Source organism: Limulus polyphemus, unplaced genomic scaffold, assembly GCF_000517525.1.
Source record: "Limulus polyphemus unplaced genomic scaffold, Limulus_polyphemus-2.1.2 Scaffold5441, whole genome shotgun sequence".
Lineage (NCBI taxonomy): Eukaryota > Metazoa > Arthropoda > Merostomata > Xiphosura > Limulidae > Limulus > Limulus polyphemus.
Window position 1 is genome coordinate 1,277 of NW_013671051.1, and position 12,990 is coordinate 14,266.

General features: G+C 33.0%; 1 long non-coding RNA gene across 1 annotated transcript; it reads right to left on the reverse strand.

Annotated features, from left to right (window-relative positions):
* Positions 1–601: 601 nt before the first annotated feature.
* LOC111089174 lies at positions 602–4,138 on the reverse strand. Its single transcript, XR_002613489.1, has 3 exons — positions 4,029–4,138; positions 3,265–3,350; positions 602–789 (listed from the first exon to the last, which is right to left on the reverse strand). It is a non-coding gene; the product is annotated as an uncharacterized LOC111089174 (long non-coding RNA).
* Positions 4,139–12,990: the final 8,852 nt, after the last annotated feature.

Genomic DNA, 12,990 nt, shown 5'->3' on the forward strand with positions numbered 1-12,990 from the left:
AAAACTCGTCAAGATAATAAAATGTATTCCTTATTTGAACAAGAATAATTTCCATTAACAAAAAATATTACGACTCTTGCAAATGATACCTGCGTTCTCAAGGCTTCACTTTACCCAAGTTAGCTACGAAACGAAATTGCATAGCCTATATTCTCAAACCCAGTTTCACTAAAACCAAAGAATTTTAAGCATCCTAACCTACCTTAGTGAATGTTTCACCTGTTCTTAATAACTCTCTACTTTTATGCTTCAGAAAAATAATCTGTTCTATTAGTTGTCTTTTTACTGTTTGCATGCGTTCTATTTCCCCGTTAAACCCGCGTATACAAAAAAAGACCTCACTTACATATATATACTATTTAAATTCACCTCAACACTTACTGCCTGATAGTAATAACATCCAGCAGCTTCAATGTTGTTACGTCTTATGTTATCACTTGCTTATTTTTGTTAACAGCTTCAATGTTGTTACGTCTTATATTATTACTTGCTTAGTTTTGTTAACAGCTTCAATGTTGTTACGTCTTATATTATTACTTGCTTACAGAAACTTACGGGTGAGTATATATAGAGTACACAGAGAGTGACAGAAACTTACTAGTGAGTATATCTAGAGTACACAGAGAGAACAGTTTCGTGATATCCACATATTCTTCGCCTGTCTTCTGCTGAAGTTTTTCAACTAATATCCTGGACTCTTGATTGAAGATATCAATACTGCTCTCCAGGATCCGAAAGTGAAAGGCAGGCGTCAACATTTTTCTGCGTTGTCTCCATGCGCTGTTAGTGCTTTGATAAAGAATAAATAACGTTATAAAATTTAAAAAAAGAATATTTAGTTATCTATTTAAGTTTTCCTCTTGTGTTGTCGAGAAGCTGTAGAGGGTATTTATTTTGTTAGGAGATTCTATTAAGATTCAAAAATAGGGCTACATTGGTATTCACCTTTTTTTTTACTACTTTTGACAGTTAACTCTTCAACTAATCTTAAACTAATGTTAGAAGAAAAAACAACATGATAATTCAAAAGGTGCAACATTAGACATTTTAAGCTGCACTATGAAATAATAACAGAAAGATGTAATGTATATTTCAAGTATGATATTGTGGTTGATATAGAAACTCCATCCAGTCAATCAGATTCAAACATGATATTCTGATTGTTACAGAAATTCTAACCATTAAGTGTCGAATATGTTATCGTGATTGTTATAAAAATTCCAGCCAATCAACTTCCAACATGATATTCTGGTTGTTATAGTAAGTTCAGCTAATCAGTTGATCTAATACAATAATCAATATGAGCTTCTGATCAGAGCAAAATTAAACTTATAGCGAAACTAAAAATCAACCAGTATCGCTATTTAAATGTACTTTTCTTACTTATAAAGATTAGAATGACTTGTTTCATCAATTGGGTATCCTCGTTGTTAACTATACTTCCGGCCATAATCCCAATAATATCTCACGAGATTCGGCCAGCTTAGTGGATTTAGGTTAGTTCTAAATACATATATTAAGCTAACAATATAAAACATTATCTATAATAAAATAGAATGATAAAATCAGAGATATTAAACATTATAACCAGTACTGTTATTGAAGATAACACTAAAGACATAACAGAGTATACACACAAACACTAGCTGTTGGGTTCGAGTACTGTCGTAGAATTAATGTTTTTTTTAACAACGTAACATCAATACATAGCGTATGAACAAAGCTTTACATAATTCTCTCTAAAGATGGCTTGTGACCAATGAAACATCAAATTTAGAGGAGTGTGTAGTTTAGAATTTAGTTTTACCAGACAATCCAAAATAATCCGCCTTATGAAATAACACGCTGCAAAATTAGCAGAGAAAAGTTTACAAATCTGTTAACTTATCACTCCTTAATTTGATTTTTTTCTGTCGTTCCATAGCATAGAAAACATTTATAATTTTTTTACGTATTTGTAGATTTCACAGTAAATTCCTTAGTTTTTACTTTGAGCCAGAATTCGAGAAACTATCCACCGTTTGTCCAAAAATGAAATAAGTTTGGCTATCATTTTGTAACCTATTTTTGATAATTTTAAACTAAACCCTACGAAAAATGTATTTTAGTAACTTATTTTTGATAATTTTAAACTAAACCCTACAAACAATGTATTTTAGTAACTTATTTTTGATAGTTTTAGACTAAACCCTACGAACAATATATTTTAGTAACTTATTTTTGATAGTTTTAGACTAAACCCTACGACCTTAATATATTTTAGTAGCTTATTTTTGATAATTTTAGACTAAACCATACGACCTTAATATATTTTAGTAACTTATTTTTCATAGTTTGAAACTAAACCCTACGACCTTAATATATTTTAGTAACTTATTTTTCATAGTTTTAGACTAAACCCTACGACCTTAATATATTTTAGTAACTTATTTTTGATAATTTTAGACGAAACCCTACGACCTTAATATATTTTAGTAGCTTATTTAGGATAATTTTAAACTAAACTAGATTATGACATATTGACGATCGAGTTGTAACATACTTTTGATAATTCTAAACTAAATTACTGTTATTAACTGCGTTTTGTTATTTTAATTGACACACTTTTATTGTTTGCTAGAGGGAGTTTTGGTAAGATATAACAGTAAAGTACTGGCCTTAGATTTGACGTAAATTATGACATCTCGATTATTCTAGAGGCTTTGGGAAATATACTGCAACAATATAAAACATAGTTTTTGACAGGTCTACGCTCAAGTGTCCCCAGAGTGTTATAACGGTTGACACATCATTTGAAATTTAAGTGTAATAATACATTTTATTTTATTGTTTAACCTTGCTTAGTGGAAGCTGTAAGAGGAGAAAAAGTTAGCTCTGATTTACGTTAAAATTGTTTATTGATTATTTGTTTGAGAGCAAAGCCACATTGAGCTATCTGCTGTGTCCACCGCGGGGAATCGATTCCCGGGTTTTAGCGTCGGGGGACTCGTTAGAAATGCACGGACGTAGAGGGGGGGGGGTCCTTTTTTCCAAAAGAATGTAGACCTTTCCTCTTCACAAATAACTTAAGATTATTACAAATCATAAGGTAGTAAACTTTTTAGACTTTCTAGAAAATTGTGGTGGTCGTTTGACCCCCGGCAACCTTTGCCTATCTAAACCCATGAAATGTCCGAATAAGATTTTTTCGGGCTATGTCACATATGATGTCAATCAACCAGCCAAAAAGAAAACTTTGTATTTCACGATATATATATCTCTTACCTCATTAATATTCCTCTTTCTGACCAGTTGCTTAAAAAATAATAATGATGAGATCTGCGTAAGTTTTTGGTGTTCATTAGCAGATCCTGAAAGAAACAGTTAAAAGAAAAAATTTATTTTTTTAGACAATACAGTTATCTTAAATATCAGAAATATGCTAGTTAGGGTTCAGTCCTAACTCAGTTTTCTGAATAATTTAGGGTATTATTATAATAACAATTAATTAATTCTTGTGGTTTTTTAAGATCGATTTGAACAACCACTAAATACTAATGTAAGCAATGACATTTCAAACTCAAGTAGTCATAGACATTCGTTTTTTCTTGACCTGTAGAGGACTCTGTGATCAGTTTTTTTCATGCGCGTGAGTATTGAACTTATAAAGTCAGTTTCCTGAAAGTTATTTGGTTTATATGATTAATCAAACTGACCATATACATTTTGTTCATGTTTTGGTCATCGTGTGATACATTTCAAATCGTTCTTTTAACCTTAGAGCACGTTTAGTTTTGTTTGTTTTAGTGTAAAGCTATACAATTGACTATCGGCGCTCTGTCCACAGCATGGAATCGAACCCTAGATTTTAGCGTTGTAAGTTTGGGGACCTTAGGGTGCGTAGCTAATCCGTTCTTTTAGGTACTTAAGATTGCCTGGCAAAGAAAACTTACTTCTACAAACCCTGGTTTGTACGTGAGAACACACAATTAAAGTCCTAATAAAATAATACATGTTCAAGTCGGTAAAAATTAGTGTATTAATCTTACCTCTATCGATTCTGGGTCAGACAAGAGAACTAGATGCTGCCATCCCAACCAAATCTTGGATATTCCATTTGGGAATAAAAAAGTCAGTGCACACAGTGCTTGAAAAAACCCTGAAAATAAAAGAAGAAAGTTCAATAATGACCTTTGTTGAAATTGCCCTAATGATGGTGAATTGTGTACAGTCACTGAAAAGCTGGTCAATAAAACAAAACAGTCATCTGGTTTCAGTATGAATAATTGTTCTAGATTTTGTAATATGTATTGTAGGCGATGTTGAAAAAATAAATAAAGTATGCCAAAGTTCATAATGTACGCTGTCGTAGCTAGTTTATCAACAACTAGACAGAATTATAATTTAATAATTTAATTGACAGAGCATACTTTAGAATACACACAAATCGATGGTTAAATATAGAAATAACCAGAGGTTGAACGTTATTCTTGGGTTCCAAGAAATAGAAACGACGTTGTTCAAGTATTTTCATACAGTGATGTTTTTAGTTTGACTACAGTCACATCAACTAAAGGAACATTATAATACTGACTTCTCCTTAAAAAGGGGGCCCCATAGACTTCCTTACATCCGGTTTCTGAGATGTTAGTGCTGGACAAGAGACTGAAAAACTGTTGTAGGTCTGGCATCTATGGCCAAAGAAGTTCATACAGGATGTCATCCACCAGGTTGACAAACAAACGCCCTGATAGGAAGTCCAGCTACTGGCAGTCCGCATGTAATATCGTCAAAACCGATAGCCCACGAATTAAACACATACAGCTGTAAATTATACAGAGTTAGGTAAGGATGATATGATAATCATCTTTGTATAACTTGTGCGTCAAAACACACATACACACACGTGTATTTGTTCGTCAAAACACACATACACATCTGTTTTGTATAAAAGGGTGTGCTTTTGATATAATATGTTTCGAAGCGAATCAACGCTTTGTTCAGACGATTTCCCTGTACTTGGTGTAGAGTTGGCCACGCACCGGAAGTTATAGGAATTGTACGATTGTCTAGAAATGGTATGAAGCAAATGAACATTGCCAGAATAGTAGACTATCCCCAGTGTACTTTATCTAGAATCCTGAAACGTCATGGGACTACAAAAACGTTGTTACAAGAAAATCTACAGGTAGACGCCGAAAAACTACTACTCGAGATGACATGTTTTGATTTGGTTAACGCGTGAAGGTTGAAAGAAGTATTGCAACACCTTACGACAGGAATGGCATGAACACATTCATTCTAGGGTATCCAGAAGAACAGTGAATAGGAGACTGACCAAACAAGGTTATTTTGAAAAAAAAGGACTATTTGCAAACTGATATTTAAAAAAATTCACTGCCGTCATCCTGTTACTTGGGCAAGACAGCATGCCAACTTACAGTTAGGACACTGGCGACATGTCATCTTTTCAGATGAGTCCTGTTTCAGGCTTGTTAAAGCTGATGGTAGGATTCATGTTTGCCGTTTGCCTGGAGAAACGATGAGGGAATAAGACTGCTTTCACAGGAGGTGGTGCAGTACATGTTTGGGCAGCTAATCATTATGGTAGAAAAACTGCTCTTCATATCCTCAACGGAAATGTCAATGGTGCCTCCTACAGGCGTCACATGGAGACAATGTTTCTACCATATGCTAGAGCAAGGTTTGGCAATAACATTGTGTTCCAGGATGGAAATGCCACTGCCCACAGTGCGCGTATTATACAGGATTCTCTCAACCAGAAGGATATTACAAGATTGCCATGGCCAACAAAGTCTCCAGATTGTAATCCCACTGAGAACTATTGGACAGAACTGGACCTAAAAATTACCAACCACAACCCTAAACAAGATACTGTAGCTGAGTTGCAGCGCCTTATAGTGATAAGTTGGGATGTAATCACGGTGGATTACATCAATATCCTCATCGACAGCATGCCACATCATCTTGAGGAGATTAGTAGAGTACAAGGAGGTCCAGCTAAGTACTGAATGTTTAATATGAAATGGTATAAGGTTATAAACGATATTCATAAGAAGTTGATATTCTATTTTCTCAATATATATATGTGTGTGTTTTGGTAAGGTTTTGTTGTGATAGATGAAATGGTGAATTACATATTCTTATACAAGTGTCTGATAACGTTGTTTACTGTTCTAATAAATCGTTCATGATGCCCAAAGAACCTGTCTCATTATGCAAATTATATATGTAGATCTTTAATATAAAATGCATTTCTCAGTTTGACAGCACTAAGTGTGTTTGTATTCCATTTTAATAATGTTACAAAATATGCAAACATTTTGGCCAAGGCTGTATATTATTTTATCGAGTATTCAATCTACTATTTCAAACTGACATGAATTTACACCCCGTTTCAAGGATTTTATGAAAACCTTTCATGTATAATTATTTATGTAAACTAGTTTTTGTAATATGACCTATATACAGTCTTCAAGTTTCGAATAAAAACTTGCCAGTATAAACGAAACATAAAAATGTGGCCACTAAGATTATAAAGTAAACTAGTCCAGTGACCTGGATTGGAAAGAGCGAAATGTAATCCACCAATAGTATGCGACCAATCACAAAATTTAAAGTAAAAAAATCTCATAAACATTAATAACTCCAAGTTAGAAAAATCAACCCCCAAAGGACTGTTGAAAAGTGATAATAAGTAAAAGGTAACCAGTTGGAAATAATTCTGAAGAAAGACGATTGAAAGTCCCGAGAAGGACTGTTGAAGTTACTTAATATAGAATCACTAGAAGGACTGTTGAAGTTACTTAATATAGAATCACTAGAAGGACTGTTGAAGTTACTTAATATAGAATCACGAGAAGGACTGTTGAAGTTACTTAATATAGAATCACTAGAAGGACTGTTGAAGTTACTTAATATAGAATCACTAGAAGGACTGTTGAAGTTACTTAATATAGAATCACGAGAAGGACTGTTGAAGTTACTTAATATAGAATCACGAGTAAGGACTGTTGAAGTTACTTAATATAGAATCACTAGAAGGACTGTTGAAGTTACTTAATATAGAATCACTAGAAGGACTGTTGAAGTTACTTAATATAGAATCACGAGAAGGACTGTTGAAGCTAATTAATATAGAATCACGAGAAGGACTGTTGAAGTTAATTAATATAGAATCACTAGAAGGACTGTTGAAGTTAATTAATATAGAATCACTAGAAGGACTGTTGAAGTTACTTAATATAGAATCACGAGTAGGACTGTTGAAGTTACTTAATATAGAATCACGAGAAGGACTGTTGAAGTTACTTAATATAGAATCACGAGAAGGACTGTTGAAGTTACTTAATATAGAATCACGAGTAGGACTGTTGAAGTTACTTAATATAGAATCACTAGAAGGACTGTTGAAGTTACTTAATATAGAATCACGAGAAGGACTGTTGAAGCTAATTAAGATAAAATCACGAGAAGAACTGTTGAACTTAATTAACTACAGCAGTCCTTCTCTGGACACTATCTTAATTAAATCCTACAATCTTCAATTAAAAGTTATAATTCTAGAAAGGCCTGTTGGTATTGTTTATTGAATATAGATTGTTCAGGCCTAGCCCTGAGATAGATTGTTGAATGACATGGTGAAATTAATAGAGCTTCTTTTTTGGTAAGAACATTCTAGTTAAATAAACCGCTGATATAAAGTTTGAAATGAAACGTATTTGTCATCCATCATTTTTAAAATACAGTTATTTATTTCATTTTATCATCTCACTCCTAGTTTAAACACTGTTAGTATCGTTCGTGGTTTGTGTTTAGCTCCAGTATATTACTGAGTTTGCATCATCTTGCAGTCCAGGATTTTTCATCGCGTATTTCCTTGTGTTCCGCGTTATAAATAATTAATTTTATAGCAGCACCTCAAGCATACTTGCTTAATTTTCACTGACGCCATGAAGACCACAATATGTGTCACAAAACTCAGATTTCAATTTCCTTTAACTAACTACGTCACGAAGGACCTATAATATACACAGGTGGTTTCTGTATTTATTACAACACCCTATTAGGAAGCTTAAGAGTTATAGTAAGACTTATATCATGATTTACTTTACATAGAAACCCTTCGTAAGAGGTTAAATGAAAATATAATCTTTATGGAAGCTCTGCATAAAAAATTAAACAGACAAATATTCTATATGGAAGCTATGCATACAAGATTAAGCAGAAATACATTAAATATATAGTTTTCTTGCGTAGAAGATTAAACAGGGAGATATTCTACACAAAAATCAAGATTAAACAGGGGAGACATTGTATATGGAAACCAAGATTAAACAGGGAAATATTCTATATGGAAACCAAGATTAAACAGGGAGATATTCTACATAGAAACCAAGATTAAACAGGGAGATATTCTACATAGAAACCAAGATTAAACAGGGAAATATTTTACATAAAAACCAAGATTAAACAGGGAAATATTTTACATAAAAACCAAGATTAAACAGGGAAATATTTTACATAAAAACCAAGATTAAACAGGGAGATATTTTACATAAAAACCAAGATTAAACAGGGAAATATTCTACATAAAAACCAATATTAAACAGGGATATATTCTATATGGAAACCAAGATTAAACAGGATGATTTTTCTATACAGAATCCCTTTGTACAAATACATTCGCTATAGAAAACCCCGCGTACAGGTTAAACAGAAAATATTGTATCTGAAAGCTCTTCTACGAGAAGAACTTCTACCAGATCCTACAACAATACTTACAACAATGGATAATATCAATTATAAGTAAAGGGCAAGATACAAAACCTATTGTCACCACTCTGCTCTAGGTCATCGTTCCAGAGGTGTCTTCGGCCAACATTTCTACCACCGAAGCAGAATGTTCACACATAAAGATTAACGAAGCTATAGCTATTTAATAAATTAATATATATTGAATTATTCAAATTTAATCCTGTTAGTTATTATAAGTTACAGAAACACATACAAACTTACGTTTTATTTAGTATGTGACAAGTTCCACCAAAGAGATCCACAAAATATGTAACTGTGTAAGATAATAAAATCCCTATAACCCGAGCGTTTTCGAAAGGTGGACCTTTCTTTTTCTTTAGGGGCAAACTGGGTAAGCCTCTAGTGTAATTGGTCTAGTTCTGTTCATCTCAATCCATCATAGCGTTTCAGGACGACTTTATTAAAGCCTTGAAGGGAGGAGGGTGAGACCTTATAAATGAAACAAATCTAAGGTGACCAGTTTTGAAACGGAAAAAATAATTTAATAAAAGTGAACAAAATCTGAAGAACTTCAGAGATAACTGATATAGGTTTAAATACCTCTGGTGGGATAGATACTTATATCTGTGTTGAAGTATGTAGGGTTAGGATAAATAAAGTTGCTTATACTCTATTAATGGCTATCAATTATATCATCTATTCTGAGTTGGAGTATATACGTGAAGAAAGTTATACACGTCTAATTTACTTACATTATTATGGTGTGACATAGAGTGGTTGAAACTCTTCTCATTCTTGAGGTTTAAATAAAGATATAACAGGCCTAAGACTAATATCTTATGATGAGTATAATTAATTAGTTTACTTAAATTCACTAATTTATTGGAATATTTTCTATAACCGGTGAACAACAGCTTGTAGAAATGGACTACAGAAAACAAGTTGAAGAATTGCTCTTGTAACATACTATGAAATACGTTTCAGGCATTTGGTAATGATGACCCGTTAAATGGTTAGGCAACCAATTATTGAATCATAAAGCTTTAAACTATTCAGAAAAGTTGGATGTATTATACACGTATAGAGTCATCTGGTGACTGGGAATCAGGTGTTCCAGAGTATTTTTTAATGGACTGTGGAAAAGCTTTCAAACCAATGTTAGAGTTGCTTGAATATTTAGAGAAGGTAGAGTATCACACATAAGACCATTTCCTGTCTATTCTCCGAGACTAATTAAGATGTTTGCAGCCGTTTCAGTATACTAACCGTTAGAAAACCAGCTTGAATAGGAGGTACCAATGAAGTGCATTCCAATCACAGAACAACGCAGTGATGTGAATAGCTCCTCCAATGTAGGAAAAACATGGGGCGCAATAGTTTATCTTCACCAAACAATTATATAACATCTACATACTACTTTGAAGAGAATGAGAAACCAGTTCTAGTCCCATTTCCAAACTCGAATAACGCATATAAAAGTATGATTTATAAATGCTATACGTTATAGCCAATCTCCACCTTACTAAACTAGACGACATTTTCCGTGACGAAAAGGAAATTTTTGTCCGAATTGAGTGGCCTGAATACTTATGCAGGGGATGCTCCAGACAAACATGCCAATTTTAGTGAAGTGAGTCCAGATGCTAAAGATGCTCTCGAAACAGTTCTTTCAAAGAGATTTCAGAACAAAAATGTCCTGTAAACAGCTATTTGAGAGAGGTGATGAAAAATAACTAACATTCTTGATTTTAAACATGCAACGACAGAGCTAGGCTAATTTACATACAAATACACTGTGGAGGAATGATTTTAATTCTGGTAACATTCTGTTTCTATATTTAAAGTTAGGTTCTATATGAACTGAAGCGATTTCATTATATTACCTTGACAACCGCTACTGTTATGTTACCTTGCCAACCGCTAAACACAACAATTAACTCGTCATATTTACCTAAGAACTGGTTATTTTAGATAACTTTGAGAGTCATTATTCTTGAAAAACTTTCTGTAAGTTGACTATATTTTCTGATCATGCAGTGGACATAAGAAATATATTAATATCATTGTTGAATTTTTGCTTGGTGTTAACCTTCTCTCAGCTGTTAACTCATTTCGCTGTATCTTCGTTATATCAACAATCGACACGTTGCTTACAGAATGATGTAATATCTTACTTACATCTTGATATAACACATCTTGTGTTAGATGCTAGTTACATCCTGATATAACACATCTTGTGTTAAATATAATACATTTACTTACATCCTGATATAACACATCTTGTGTTAGATTTTACTTACAGCCTGACATAACACACCTTGTGTTAGATGTTACTTACAGCCTGACATAACACATCTTGTGTTAGATGTTACTTACAACCTGATATAACACATCTTGTGTTAGATATAATACATTTACTTACATCCTAATATAACACATCTTGTGTTAGATATAATACATTTACTTACATCCTGATATAACACATCTTGTGTTAGATGTTACTTACAGCCTGACATAACACATCTTGTGTTGGATGTTACTTACAACCTGATATAACACATCTTGTGTTAGATGTTACTTACAACCTGATATAACACATCTTGTTGTTACATATTACTTACAATCTGATATAACACATCTTGTTGTTACATGTTACTTACTACCTGATATAACACATCTTGTGTTAGATGTTACTTACAGCCTGACATAACATATCTTGTTGTTAAATGTTACTTACAATCTGATATAACACATCTTGTTGTTACATATTACTTACAACCTGATATATCATATATTGTGTTAGATGTTACGTTGAGTGATGTATTTGGTCCGACCTGCAGTCCTTTTATTATGTACTTACGTTTATGATGTGGAGATGCTACTAAACTGCTGTATTTTTATGATGCCATCTGGTTACTTAATCTTCACAAATGGCTGGTGGCTCCGGTACAAAACATTTAACCACTACACCACTAGTTAGGTTTACTGTGAAATCTGATGTTACATGTGCACACGACGATGTGTTTACCAAAGTTTAACAACTCTTCTATCTTGGTACAGAAGAAAAAGGTAAATTGACCGATCAAGAATGATATTGGTCCGTAATGTTAAGGAAACAAGTGGAACTACCCATAACTAGGCTTAGAGAATAATAAAGTGTAACATGATTGAAGCTTCTAACAAAACAATTAAACATGCAATAAAAAAGATGTAACAAAACAACAACTATAGATACAATTAAACAAGGCATTGGCGTAGCTCTTAGAAACAAACACAGTGAAAGAACGAGAAGGAAACTGTTAACAAAACTAAGCAAATTGAATAATACGACGTAACAAGGTTGAAGCTATTAACAAAGAATTAAATAAATACAAAGAAACAACGCGCGACACAAGCGAAGCTATTGGCCAAACTATAAGCAAATAATAATATAAGACGTAACAACATTGAAGCTGTTAACAAAACTAAGCAAGTAATAATATAATACGTAACAACATTGTAGATGTTAACGAGAAATTAGGTAAATACAAAGAAACGAGACGTTACATGAGTGAAGTTGTAAAAAACTATAAGCAAATAATAATAATATAAGACGTAACAACATTGAAGCTGCTAACAAAACTGAGCAAGTAATAATATAAGACGTAACAGCATTGAAGCTGCTAACAAAACTAAGCAAGTAATAATATAAGACGTAACAACATTGAAGCTGTTAACAAAACTCACTCTCCGTGTACTCTAGATATACTCACCAGTAAGTTTCTGTCACTCTCTGTTTACTCTAAATATACTCACCAGTAAGTTTCTGTCACTCTCTGTTTACTCTAAATATACTCACCAGTAAGTTTCTGTCACTCTCTGTTTACTCTAAATATACTCACCAGTAAGTTTCTGTCACTCTCTGTTTACTCTAAATATACTCACCAGTAAGTTTCTGTCACTCTCTGTTTACTCTAAACATACTTAGCTGTACGTTCTTGGTATCAATATAGTGAATCAATGTTTACAACTAGTAGAGAGGTGTATATTTAACACAATATACAAATAACAGGTGTTTACAATTGGTGTATATTTAAGTGTCAGTGTAATGGATCAATGTTTACAACTAGTAGAGAGGTGTATATTTAAGTGTCAGTGTAATGGATCAATGTTTACAATTGGTGTATATTTAAGTGTCAGTGTAATGGATCAATGTTTACAATTGGTGTATATTTAAGTGTCAGTGTAATGGAT